At 45.4% G+C, this 12,959-nt stretch overlaps 1 long non-coding RNA gene across 1 annotated transcript; it reads right to left on the bottom strand.

Annotated features, from left to right (window-relative positions):
• Positions 1 to 590: 590 nt before the first annotated feature.
• LOC119505577 lies at positions 591 to 3,187 on the bottom strand. Its single transcript, XR_005210763.1, has 2 exons — positions 3,097 to 3,187; positions 591 to 682 (listed from the first exon to the last, which is right to left on the bottom strand). It is a non-coding gene; the product is annotated as an uncharacterized LOC119505577 (long non-coding RNA).
• Between the last annotated feature and the right edge of the window lie 9,772 nt (positions 3,188 to 12,959).

The raw sequence follows: 12,959 nt of genomic DNA, 5'->3' as shown, positions 1-12,959 counted from the left end.
GTATGTGAAACCACCACGTCATCCACCCCACCCCCACCCTGAACCCGGGCTCTGCGACCCACTCCCGAGGCCTCCACCTCTGGGCTCAGCGGAACCCCGCTGGAGTGCCCACCCTTCCAGTCACCAGCTGCTGCTCCCACAGACCCCACCCTACTGTCTCCCTGCCCTCTCCAGGCCTTTCTGTGTCCACACCTGGCAGTCTTTCCCCACCTTGGGATCTGCCTTCCTTCTGCCTGGCCTCGTGCTGGCTCACATTCCTTCCCCATGTCTCCCAGCAATCCTGGGGTGTCCACCTGCTTCCACCATCTAAGCCTGCTGCCCTGGGTGGGAGGGTGCTCTTGTCTGTGTCCGTCCATCCCTCAGGGCAGGTCAGTGTCAGGAGGATGGGGCAGCACTGGGATGTCTGACTCAGGCTGCATCACACTCTGGGCCAGCCCATGCCAGGTGCCACTTGCCAGCACCTCCTGTGACATTTCTCATGGGTAGGAAAATGAGCCCTTGGACATTCCCTCCTCCAGGCTCTGGCACTTTCTTTCCCACCTGGCCACCCTGTTCTCCACCCCACCATCCTGCATGAGATACTTTCTCACCTGTTTTTCAGTCCGTGATCTGCAAGCTCCATTGAGAATTTCAGCTCCTTGGACTCAATGAGGCAGCAGCTGCTTCCCAGATTTGTGAGAACCTGGATGGGGTGGGGAAGGAGAGGAGGGTTAGCTCAGGGGGGCCCTGCCAGCTGCCCAGCCCCGTAAGCAGCCAACCCCAGCCCAGGGGCATCTCCAGTGTCCAGGAACTTCCAGGGGCCTCCGCCAGCAGCAGCCTGCCCAACTGCCAACCAACCCTCATGGACCCTGGGAGGGTCCAACACAGGAGGTGCCCGTGGCCTGCTGTGCCCAGCAGCCACCCATGGGGAGAACTGGAGCTTGGAACACCCCTATGGCCTTCAAGGCAGGGACTATCATCATGCCTTCTGCAGAGTAGGGGCCCAAGTCCCAGGGGACAGCCTGGACCGTTGTCACCATGGGATTCAACTCCATGGTCACACCTTGAACCTGTCTGCCCAGCTGCCCAGTCCCATACTCCTGACCACTGATGGGCGTGGGCAGCCCCCAGGCTGTGCCAGCTCCCCCTCCTAGGCTCTAACTTCCTCTGCCAGAGCCTGGCTTCAGGCTTCTCATTCTGGGGGGCTGTTGAATTTAATTGAAACCTGGTCAGCAGAGATGAAAGAGTCTTTTTAGTTGTCTCAGCTCAAACTACACCCCAAGTGCAAAAGATTTCTATTAAAGTTGTTTCTTTGTGACTTTTATCAGAAAGAAAGCAACTTCCTGGGAAGACCACAACTGCAAAAAAAAAGAGATAAATAACAGCAAAAATCCTATAGCCAGTATCCTCACAGGGACACAGGCAGTTTGGCAAAGTTCTTCTGGGCCCCAAAGGAGTACTCAGCAGGGCATGGAACTGGGACAGAGACAATAGGCTGGCGAGGGGGTGCCCAAGGGGGCAGCACAGAGCAAGGAGCCCACATCGCACTTCCCCACCTCCTCCCCTCCAAGCTGCAGGGAGTCCCTGACTCTCACACAGAGACACACACATGTACATCTGTGCACATGCACACACAGAGAAGTCACACTCACATATGCACACATACTTGCATGCAGATATACCATGTACACACATGTACACACCACCAACACATATGCAAACGTGCACACATGCAAACGTGCAGGCACAGAACACATGCTCGCACATATATGTACTACCACACAAGTGCACACATACACACTCAGACACACTTGCATACCCAAATATGCACACACTGACACAGACACACATGCACACACACTCCCACTTCACAGCGGGGTCAGTGAGAGGGTCTCTTGCCTGGCTGATGCAGAATCACAGCCGATCTCAAGTCTCTCATCACGTAGGTTTGACTATCCTCACGGAGGCATTTGGGGAGTGCATGGGGTTTGTGAATAATTGCACCAAGGCCAAAGGCACAAAGTAGAATGCACACTTGCCCCTTTCATCATTCAGCCCAATGCTCTTTCTAAACTACCAAATGGCCCCTCCAGGTAGGCCTCCGGGCCATGCTTGAGCAGTCACTGCTGAATCAATCCAGGCCTTGTATCATACAGATAGGGAAACTGAGGCTCGGGGAGGTGAGGGGGCCTGGTCAAGGTCACATGAAGGCGGCATCCACACCAAGGGGATGGGTCCCCATCCCAGTTCCCAGTATCCTGGCATCCCTGGCTTTTACCCACAAAGAAATAGCCCCCCAGCCCCTGCTCCCCATAGAGAAGCATGGGCTCAGACACACACATACAGGGCAACTGGTTCCTCTGAATGCCTCAAGCAGATGCTTTCCCATGTACCAACAGGCCATTTCAAAGTTTGGAAACAGTCAGGCTGCAAGTTTCAACCTTCTTTCCACTTCATGAGCTCTGTAAGCCACAGCAGAGAACAATTTAGTGCAATGAGGGCCAGCCAGTAGTGTGCAGAGAGTAACCCACATCAAGGCCACAGGACCCCGGGCTCCCCCACTGGGGCCCTGCAGAGGTGGAACAGGTCCACACACGGGGACTGTCTCGGGGGGTGAAAGTTGGGCCTTGGCAGGAGCTGCCTGCTTCATTCTCACACAAGCCCATGACTGTGGTCACTAGAGAGCAAGGGTCAGCGGCCAGGAAAAGAGTGTGCCTTCCAATGTACCCAGAATCCACCAAAGGGTCACCTGTTTCCAGCCTCCATTCCCACCAGATGGCCAAGACAGGCCTTAGGCTCATGAGACTGCACATTTCATCTACGTGCACATGGAGGCCCAGTGAGTTCAACAGGCCTCACCCAAGGAGAGGGAAGGTAGCATCACACTGACCCAGGGTGGGGGGGGACCCTCCAGAGACCAGTGACGGTGCAGCATGGTGAACGGAGACCCTGCCCACAGAGCCGAGGGACAGACACAGCACAGTGGGGCAGATGCTGCCCACCGAACCCAAGGACAGGCACTGTAGAGCCTGGGGACAGGGACAGGGACAGGCACAGCACAGCCTGGGAAGCCCGGCACACTGAACCCAGGGGTGGCGTCGTGTGGAGGGGCCATACCTCGTCTACATCTCCATGCTCAGGCTGTGGAGGAAATGTGCTGCAAAGGTCAGGCAGGCCACAGGGATGAGTGTGGTGTCGACCCAGCCTGGGAGAGACAAACCGAGATGGAGCTAGCCCTTCTCCATGACCCCACCGAGACTGGGCACATCTTGCAGCATGGGCACGAGGGAAGGTCCCATGGGAAGGTGCAGAGGGCCTGGGAGTTGACGGGGTCCAGGACTGCTTCATCCCTACCAACAACAACTGTGGATCGGGGCCAGGCCCGGCACCTCCAGCAGACTGGTGGGCATAGAGCACCACCAGCCCAGGGCCTCCATGTCTTTATCCACCCAGAATGCCCCCAGAGATCCTCACCCTGTAAAGGAGGTGGGGTGAGCCCCACAGCAAAGAGAGGCTGTCTCTGAACAGGCAGACACAGTTGAATCCAGCCCCTGAAACTGAGAGCCTGGGGTGAGGGACTTGCTCAAGGACACAGGAAGACAGCACCGAGGCCCTGGCATCCCTGGTCTCCACACACAGGGGGAGGAAGGATGACAAGGCAGGGCCACTCCATCTACCAGGAGAGTTGGGACTCAGCCCATGTTAGCGTCAGAGAAGGAACCTGGGGCGCAGACTCCAGGAAACCCCTCAGTTGCTCAAAAAATATACTGTGGACTTATACTGCCTGACACTGAAGCTTACTATGAAGCCACAGTTGTCAAACAGTATGGTATTGGCACAAAGATACACATATACATCAATGGAATCAAATTGACAATTCAGAAATCAACCCCCAGATCTATGGTCAACTGATATTTGATAAGGCCCTCAAATCCACTGAACTGGGACATAACAGTCTCTTCAATAAATGTCCACAACCAAAAAGAATGAAAGAGGACCTCTACCTCACAACCCTACAGAAAAACTAACTCAAAGTAGATCAAAGACCTCAATGTAAGAGACAGCAGCATAAAACTCCTAGAAGATAAGGTAGGGAAACATTCAAGACATTGTACTAGGAGGTAGCTTCTTAAACCTTTCACTCAAAGCACAAGCAACTAAAGAAAACATAAATAAATGGTAACTCCTCAAAATTGAAAGCTTTTGCACCTCAAAGGAATTTGTCAAAAATGTAAAGAGGCAGCCAATTGAATGGGAAAAAAACATTTGGAAACCATGTATCTGATAAGAGACTGGTATCTTGCATATATAAAGAAATCCTACAACTCAACAATAATAGTACAAACAGCTCAATTATAAAATGGACAAAAGATACGAGAAGACATTTCTCTGAAGAGTAAACACAAATGGCAAAAATCATTCATCTTCACTAGCTATTAGGGAGATGCAAATCAAGACCACAATGTGATAATATCCCACACCATTTAAAATGACTGACTTTAAACAAACAGGAAACAACAAATGCTGGAGAGGATGTTGAGAAATTGGAACTCTTATTCATTGTTGATGGGACCATAGAATGGTACGGACACTCTGGAGGACAATTTGGCTTTTCTTCAGAAAACTAGGTATCGAGTTACCCTGTGATCCAGCAATTTCTCTCCTTGGTGTATACCCAGAAAATCTGAAAGCAGTGACAAGCACAGATCTTTGCAAACTGACATTCATAACAGCATTGTTCACAATTGCCTAGAGATGGAAACAATCCAAATGTCCTTCGACAGATGAGTGGATAAACAAAATGTGGTATACGCACATGGTGGAATACTATGTGGCAGTAAGAAGGAATGAGATCGTGAAACATATGACAACATGGATGAACTTGGAAGACATAATGCTGAGTGAAATAAGCCAGACACAAAAGAAGAGATCTTGTCTGTAACCACTAATGTGAACTCTGTGAAACTCTATACCAGACAAGTCCCAAAACCCAGAGGCAACAGCTGCTTTAAGATCAACTATCAGCCGCGGCCCCTTCCCCATACCACTGACACCCCCTTTTAATATGAACAAGTTAGGGTGCTCACTGCCTAGACACTCCTGAAGATGGAGGAAGATTAAGTCAAAGGAAGGAGCAGCAACAAACAAGGTAACATTGAACAAAGGTCTATGAATACGGAAGCTTTATCTAATTACATACATACTTTTGGAAGTGGGGCTGTTGGAAGGGTTGGAAGGCAGAAAATGACATGGTGGAACTGTAGCCTACTGCATCCTTTGGCATTTGTTCTATAGCTGCTCATTGAATTATGCCTTGAAGGTCTTCTCTTTCTTTATATACCTTGTACTGCATAAGGAAAGAACTGAAATTGTGGAACTGTAACCCATAACAATTTTGGAAATTATCTATATGACTACTTGTTGAGCTGCACATCAAGAGATATTTTACAATAACAGAAATGGCTGAAGTTGTGAAACTGCGACCCATGACATTCTTTGAAATTTGCTTCCTAACTACTTGTGAAATCCTACATTGAAACTTATCACTGTTGTGTATACATGTTAAAGTTCACAATAAAGAAAAAAAATGAAAAAAAAATGGACTGTGATTATGAGGGACGAAAGGGGGGAGGGAGGAGGGAAGGAGGGAGGTAGAAGGAGGGAGAAGAACGGAGGGAAGAAGGAAAGGCGGGAAGCAGGGAGGGAGGGACAGAGAGGAGAGGGAGAGTCCAGGAATTATGAACCAATCTGAGGCATATAAACCAATCCAAAAGCGAGAGCCTCATTTTCATCCTAATTTAAAACACACAAAAAATATACATATGACATTTAGAAAATCTGAACATCGACTGGATATTTGATGACATGAAAGGATTACTATTAACTGTTACTTTTTAAAGGGATGATGCCTGTATTTTAATCGTGTTACTTAAAAAAAAGTATTTTAGAGATAGAAACTGAAATATTTATCGATGAAACAATATGTCTAGAATTGACTTCAACATAACCTGGGGTGGGGAAGTGGCAAAGGCTTATAGCATACTTCCTCCTTTTGTATGTACTTGAACTATCCCTTACTGCAAAGTTTAGAGTAAGCAAACACTCTCTTTCTCCCTTCAGGGGTGGCCCCGGCCCTGCCAGTGGCTCTGGGTGCAGTTCCCACGGCCATCAGGGAGCTCTCTGGGTTTGCTCTTGGGGGTGGCCCCACCTCGCCCTCCTGCTGGTTTCACTTCCCAGGAGCAGCAGCAGGCTGTGAGGCAGGAGACCCAGGTCCTGGGGCCCCTGGGGCCACCCAGGCCCAGCTGATGAGATGAACAGCACCTGGCCATGTGGGATAGTGCCCTTGTAGCATTTGATCACCTGGTCGACAAAGAACATCTCACTGTTTTTGGAGGCCAAATGGCAGAACTCGTAAAGGGAGGAGTTGGCCGAGGCCGGCTTGATGAGATAGATCTTCTCACTCTGCCAACAAGAGGCCATTAGCAGTGCCCCCATCCTGGGGATGCTGGGATGTTAGAAAGGTTCTAGGTATACGTGACCCAAGCAGGAACTGGGCAACATCCCATAATGACACATGCCCACATTTCTGCAGCACTCCAAATGGACATGTGTCCCAAAGGGGTACATAAACCCTGTAACTGAGGGAGTTATAAGAAGCTCCACTTTATGGAACTGTTGGATCTTAGTCTGGGTTAAGGATGGCCACTGCTTCCATTGTCAGCATTTGCCAGGCCCCATCATGCTCTACACCCTCACAACAGTGAAACGCCACCCAGTGAGATGGGCCCAGAGGGTGGCCAGGGTGACCTGCTCAGAGCCTTGCAGAGTCAAGATCAGAAACCGAGCCCCCAGGTCAGGCACCATCTATTCTGGAGAAAACCAGTTTGGGGCTGGTTGAACCCTAGACTTTGGGTCTCATCAGCGCCCCCTCCCCCCCAAGTTTTTTCATCCTGTTGCTATTTACATCATGTTACATCCTGGCTTAGCATAATACAGAAGAATGGTGAAATTCATACTAAAGTAAGTTAACATTTTAAAGTTTTCTTTACTTAGAACAACATTAAATAGCAAAAAAACACACCATGACAAGTTCAGGGAGAATGCGGAAGAACAGAAAACACTCTATAGTTTAGTTGCTTTAAAGACACTTTTTCCTTATTTTTGAATAAGGGGTCCTGCATTTCATTTTTCTCTGAGTCCCACAAATTAGGCAGCTGGCTTTAGGAATACTTAACTACCAAGATCTCCCCAAAAAGGAGTCTGGCTTCTAAAAGTGTTCAATTCATTGACAGAACTTGTATTTACATGCATCTTGGAAAATGTACTTTTGAATACATACTTTGAAAAGAATGAAAAATAGGTAAGTCTGCAGTACCATTTTGAAGAGAAGAAGGGAATCTAATTGGAATATTTCCTCTCCTAATGTTATTTGACAATGTTAATTACATCTTCTTCTGAAACCACCATTTCCTCCAAATACCAATAAGTCTATATGGTTATACTTCTTTTGTGAAAGTATCTTAAATACTTTTGTAAGACTATCTGTAAATGTATATGTGATATCTGTGTGAATGTGTATGTGTAGGTGTGTGTGTGTGCAGATCTGCACGGGATCTTATTAGAATACAACCACAGTTCTCTCTGAAGCCAAGTTCTGTGCTGTTAGTAACTCCCCAGAATTTCCTCCCTAGGTTCCCAGTTAGGAACTGGGGTTTCTGATTTTACCTTTATTTATTCTACTTAAGGCATTTCACAAACATTCCTTGAATGGCTCAAAAGCCTAAGAGACATATGATGTGTAACTGTAACCACTGAAAAATCAATGTTGCGAAACGGATTTTCTCCAAGGTCAGAAAGCAAGGTCCTGGAGATCAAGTGACTGAGCAGTTAGTCGCACTCCCAGCCAGCAGCCCTCCCCACGCTGCTCAATGGCGGAGTCGCTGGGTCTGGAAAGAAGACGAGGTCACCTGTGGCCTCTAAGCTTCTTTCTCGGGGAATAAGTGACATGAGGCCTGGCCATTCTGGTTGTTAGGCCAATTAATGCTAATGGATCTTGGGAATTTCACTGGGTTTGTGGATTTGCAGCTTTGGGATTTTCCTTAATAAAGTAACTATACATTCTCTAGGATTCCATAAATTGGTGGCCATTTGCGGTAGGCAAATCTCCAGTGTGTTCTCCTGACTGTTAGAATGGAAAACTGCCAGGGGAGCAAGGGTTGAGAAAACAGGAAGGATTTATATTATAAACATGTTACTGTCTAGCCTCTCATTTTCCTGGCTGGTCTGATGTTATAGCTTTCTTGGATACTTTGACACAGTTGACATGAAAGGCAAACTGCCTTAAATTACCCAGCTACAGGGAAGTAAACTCTCGAGGACATGAGAGTACAGCTTCATTCACCAAAAAAATTCTCTTCCTTGTGTTCAAATCAGACGAGATCCTATCAGAGCTGGGAGGACACTCCCGTGGCCCCAGCACATTCATAACTTTGGCAGAGACTTCTGGGAGTGGAGCATAGTCATCCTGGCTAAGGCCTGGTGCCTTCTAGGCAGGAAAGGAGTCAGACAGAATAGGAAATCAGACACAGAAATAAATCTAGACTTCAGAAGAGAAGGTGAATTTTATCACTCTGCTAATGCATATTCAAAGAATTTAGGCTAAGGAGAGAAAACAGGGTGAATGGATTGGATAAAATGCTTTCTTTTCCTGTGCAAATCGCATGGAACAGGCAGACTTTGTGTGGACTGCCAAAGTTGACACTGAAATGACCTTGGAAAGCAAACACCCCAGTGAAACTTTTATGTAAACCAAAATGACTAGACATTCCAAGTCACAGCGGCAGGGAGCAGATTGCCAGCCACCTGTAAACAGCAAGTATTTCTGAACAGAAGGAGGATGGATGCAAATATCCACTCTGATTTTACATTAAGGGTTGGACAAATTGTATAAATAATGGAGGTCTACTATAGTTCAGAATTTTAGAGAAAGGTCTTATTCACTTGATAGGAAGTAACAGGAAGACTTTGCTGTTTGAAATCTAAATGGTAGGAACTAAATTTAATCAAAACTGCAGGCAGCAGACTGAAAAGTATACAATGTAATATGGACTAATAAGTCATTAGCTCATGTTCACTACGATGAGATTAGCTTCTAACATCACAATCAGATCTTGGTATTTTGCAGGGGTAGCTCTATGTCCAAAGGACATGCAGACAGATATGAGTCTGATGTGTTTGGCACCAGGAATCTGACTTATTCAAGAGAAGTTGCTTTTTAAAAATCCTCTCATTTTATAAACTCATTGTGAATTGTCAAACCCTTTTAAACCTCCTTTTCTTTTTAGTAAAGAGTCTAAAAAATTCATTTTGAAAAGTGGCTACATTGATGTTGTTTATATGTTTAATCAGCCAGTGACCTTTATTTGTAAAACCAAAGATTTGGCTTTAAAAAGCCATACATTTGGCATTTGGTGTGTTTCAGACCAAAAAAAAAAAAAAATTGCATATTCAAATGAAGTCCCTTTAAAAAAAATCCTCTAATTCTATAAACGGATGGAAATCAATCTCTTTCAAGGCATTTCTTAAAGTAAACAAGCTAAAATATCCTTTTTTGAAAGTGGCTTCCCTGATGCTTGCTATATTTTTTAATCAACCAATAAGCTGTATTTGTAAAATTCAAGATTTGGTTTACAAATGCCATGAGGCCTGGGTAGAATCATCACAGAGGAGAGCTGAATTTCCTTTGTGCAGGCGAGTTAATAGGATTAAGGCTTGAAGAATTGAATAAAACCTGAGCTGGTTAAGATGGATGTATCACATTTCAGGGTTCCCATTGCATAACTGGCCTGCCCCACATTTCACAAAATAAAACACACTGGTGAGCGTATTTAAATGGCTCTTCAGGAACACACTGATTTCAGAAACTTTAAAAAGGAATGTGTGTCCATTTCCTCTCTTGAGCCAAATGGCTTTTTGTGTTCTCAGGCTGCCTGGTTTCAGACGTGCTCCTGCTTCATGGTCAACACTCTGCATATGGTTCAGTTACATGGAGAAGAGGGTTGTGCCAATTTGAATGTATTATGTCCCCCAAACACCATTATCTTTAATGTAATCTTGTGTGGGAGGACCTATTGGTGTTGATTAGATTGTAATTCTTTGAGTGTTTCCATGGAATGTGCCCCACCCAGCTGTGGGTGATGACTCTGATGAGATAATATCCATGGAGGTGTGGCCCCACCCATTCAGGTTGGGCCTTGATCAGTGGAGCCATATAAATGGGCTGACAAACAGAAGGAACTCAGTGGAGCTGTGAGTGACATTTTGAAGAGGAGCTACAGCCAAGAGGGAAAGAAAATAATCTTTACTGGAAATGTCTTGAAAACATCACTCAAACCTATATTTTAAATGCTCGAGATGATTTCCTCTTTAGCCTTCAGGATTTTTTTTTCTTTTTTTCAATTTTTCTAGATCCTAGACTTCCTCTCCTTAGTGGAGCTCATTGGAATAACAGCTTCATACTTCAAGCTTTTAAAACAAAGACAGTTTTCCTGGATGCCAAGTGACAGTCCAGGGAGGATCAATAAGCTGGGGCCAAAAAGAACCAGCCAGAAACCCACATTCCTAAGAACTCAGGTCAGACTCCTCTCGGACACTTCTCGAAAGTGTCTGGCCCTGAGCTTCTTTTCCCTGATTCCAGACCAAGGCTGGGAGCCAGTGCCATCTTCACCAAAAGCTTCCAGAGCTCTAGGGGAGGGTTTTATTTATTCATTACGAAGAGGGCATTTCTTTTATTCTCATTTGGTGGAAAAATCTCTTTTGGGTTGTTTGACACAAGATTAGTCCACGAGCCCAATCTTGCATGAAGACTGCCCACTGCCACCAGAAGCTGCTTAGGGAGCACATGACCTCATCTTCAAACCAGACTGCAAAAAATGCAAATAAGGTACAAATACTGCCCCCGAAAGCAGAACATGCATTCCGAAGACAAAGAGAAATAAAATAATTTCTGGATTGTCTGTTGTCTGGGATCAGCCTACCTCACTTTTCTAGGCAAAAGGAATGGATGAGAGTTTCTTTTGAGTATGTCCATTGGTTAAGAGTTTGAGGCTCTGGAATCTGACTGCTGGGGTTCAAATCCCTGCTCCACACTTACCAGTTTGGGAACATTACTTAATCCCTCTGTGCATCCGTTTCCTCATCTCTAATGAGGGAATAACAGGACTAGGTGAGGATTAAATTAGATAATATACATAGAACCCACTAGGCATAGTAATTGGCACACAGTAAATGTTCAAACAATGTTCCTATTGTCATCATTGTTGTCGTCGTCGTCATCATCATCATCAACTACAAGCTCTAGTCTTCTCAGCTTCCTCCCCCATTGCTTGAGCTGACTTTCTGGAGGCAGATGCAAAGAATGCTGGTGGTATGGGTGCCACATGTGCACTGAAGCCCATGGCCTGATGAGGCACACATATGGGGTTTAAGGTTGAAGGGCATTAAAATGCAGTGCACACAAAGCGATCCAGTTAAAGGAGAATGACAGCCCCAAGGGGGCATCCTGTATGACTTCATATAGAACGGGCCATTTGGAGACCATTTGAACGGTGTTTACTTTAAATGAGCCATCCTCAATGAAATAGACAGTGAATGCCTTCATTCTCCTTTTTGATTCAATCCACTTGAACTAGACTCCCTCACCACACCAGCTGCAAAACAAAGGGAACACACTGTACTTGAATTCACTCAGGGTTTTTCCTCTGCAGAGGCCAGAAGCCCGCAGCACCACTGGACGATTTCACAGCTAGGCAAGGGATTCATTAGCAAGACCAACAGCTGGGGTGGACGGAAGGGGCCCAGAGAAAATGGCACTCCCTAACTTTGCAGGCGTGAGCAGCCACCTAGCTTGCCCTGCCTTCTGAACTCATCCCATAAAGCTGGACCTCTCTGACCTCCCCAGAAAGAGATGCGAGTTCCCCAAAACCCTTATGCCACTTTCTCAAATTGGAAATTATTCAGGGGGAAAAATTCAATTCTCTAACCAGTGAGACAGATACAGCATATCAGAGATTGTTTCATATAATCACAATAGCAGCTGCTACGAGATCCAAATAGGCATTTTCATCTCCAAACTCAGGAATGGAACGTTCCTTAAAGAGGACTGTGGTTTTTTGCAGGTGTAAGGATTTGAAATGGATCATTCAAAGCATAAGAGGCAGTTTAAAATTTATTTTTGAAAAAAATAACCAAAAAGTGTTAAAAAAATTACTTTAATTGTTCAATGAATAGTTTTGAAGATTCTATATTCCAAGGGAAGGAGAGTAATTATCAGAGAGAGGAAAAAAGGAAATACATGATGGAATAGTTTGTGGGGAGAGAAAACTTTTTATGCAACATTGTGAAAAACTTTGCTGATTATTTTAGAAAATCATTTTTATAAAAAGAAAAATCTAAGAAAAAATCAAGATACTGTACTCATTTTTGTACAACAGTCATACCTACTAATATTAAATGAAATGCAAGATTTACAGAAATTCTTTTTCCTATTCTTAGGAGAATCTTGAATAAACTCACTAAACACAATCCAAAGGCACAGACACAACCACACATGAAACCACCCTGCTTTTGCCTCTGCACCTTATTTATCTTTGTAAAGTGAAACATCTCATAGAACCTCTTATATTTCAGGAGTGATGTTTTCACTGAAAATTAAAACAGACACTCAAATTCTTCCTACTAAAAGCATCCATTTTACCCTTTAAACATTCCCACTGGAAGCCAGACAACTAGCACGAAGCATTCGGAAACACGGGACTGATACATGCTTTCACTGAACATATTTCTCTACTCAGTTCTTCCGTAGCCCCTGCTTCTTTTCTATCTTGATTGTTTCTTTTTTCTATCCACTATTCCTTATTTCGGAGTCTCTTGCCCAAACTGCTCCATACTTCAAACTATTTCATTATTTTGGGACATCTTTG

The sequence above is a fragment of the Choloepus didactylus genome, chromosome 10 (assembly GCF_015220235.1).
Source record: "Choloepus didactylus isolate mChoDid1 chromosome 10, mChoDid1.pri, whole genome shotgun sequence".
NCBI lineage: Eukaryota > Metazoa > Chordata > Mammalia > Pilosa > Megalonychidae > Choloepus > Choloepus didactylus.
This window is presented reverse-complemented; position numbering and strand designations above follow the sequence as displayed.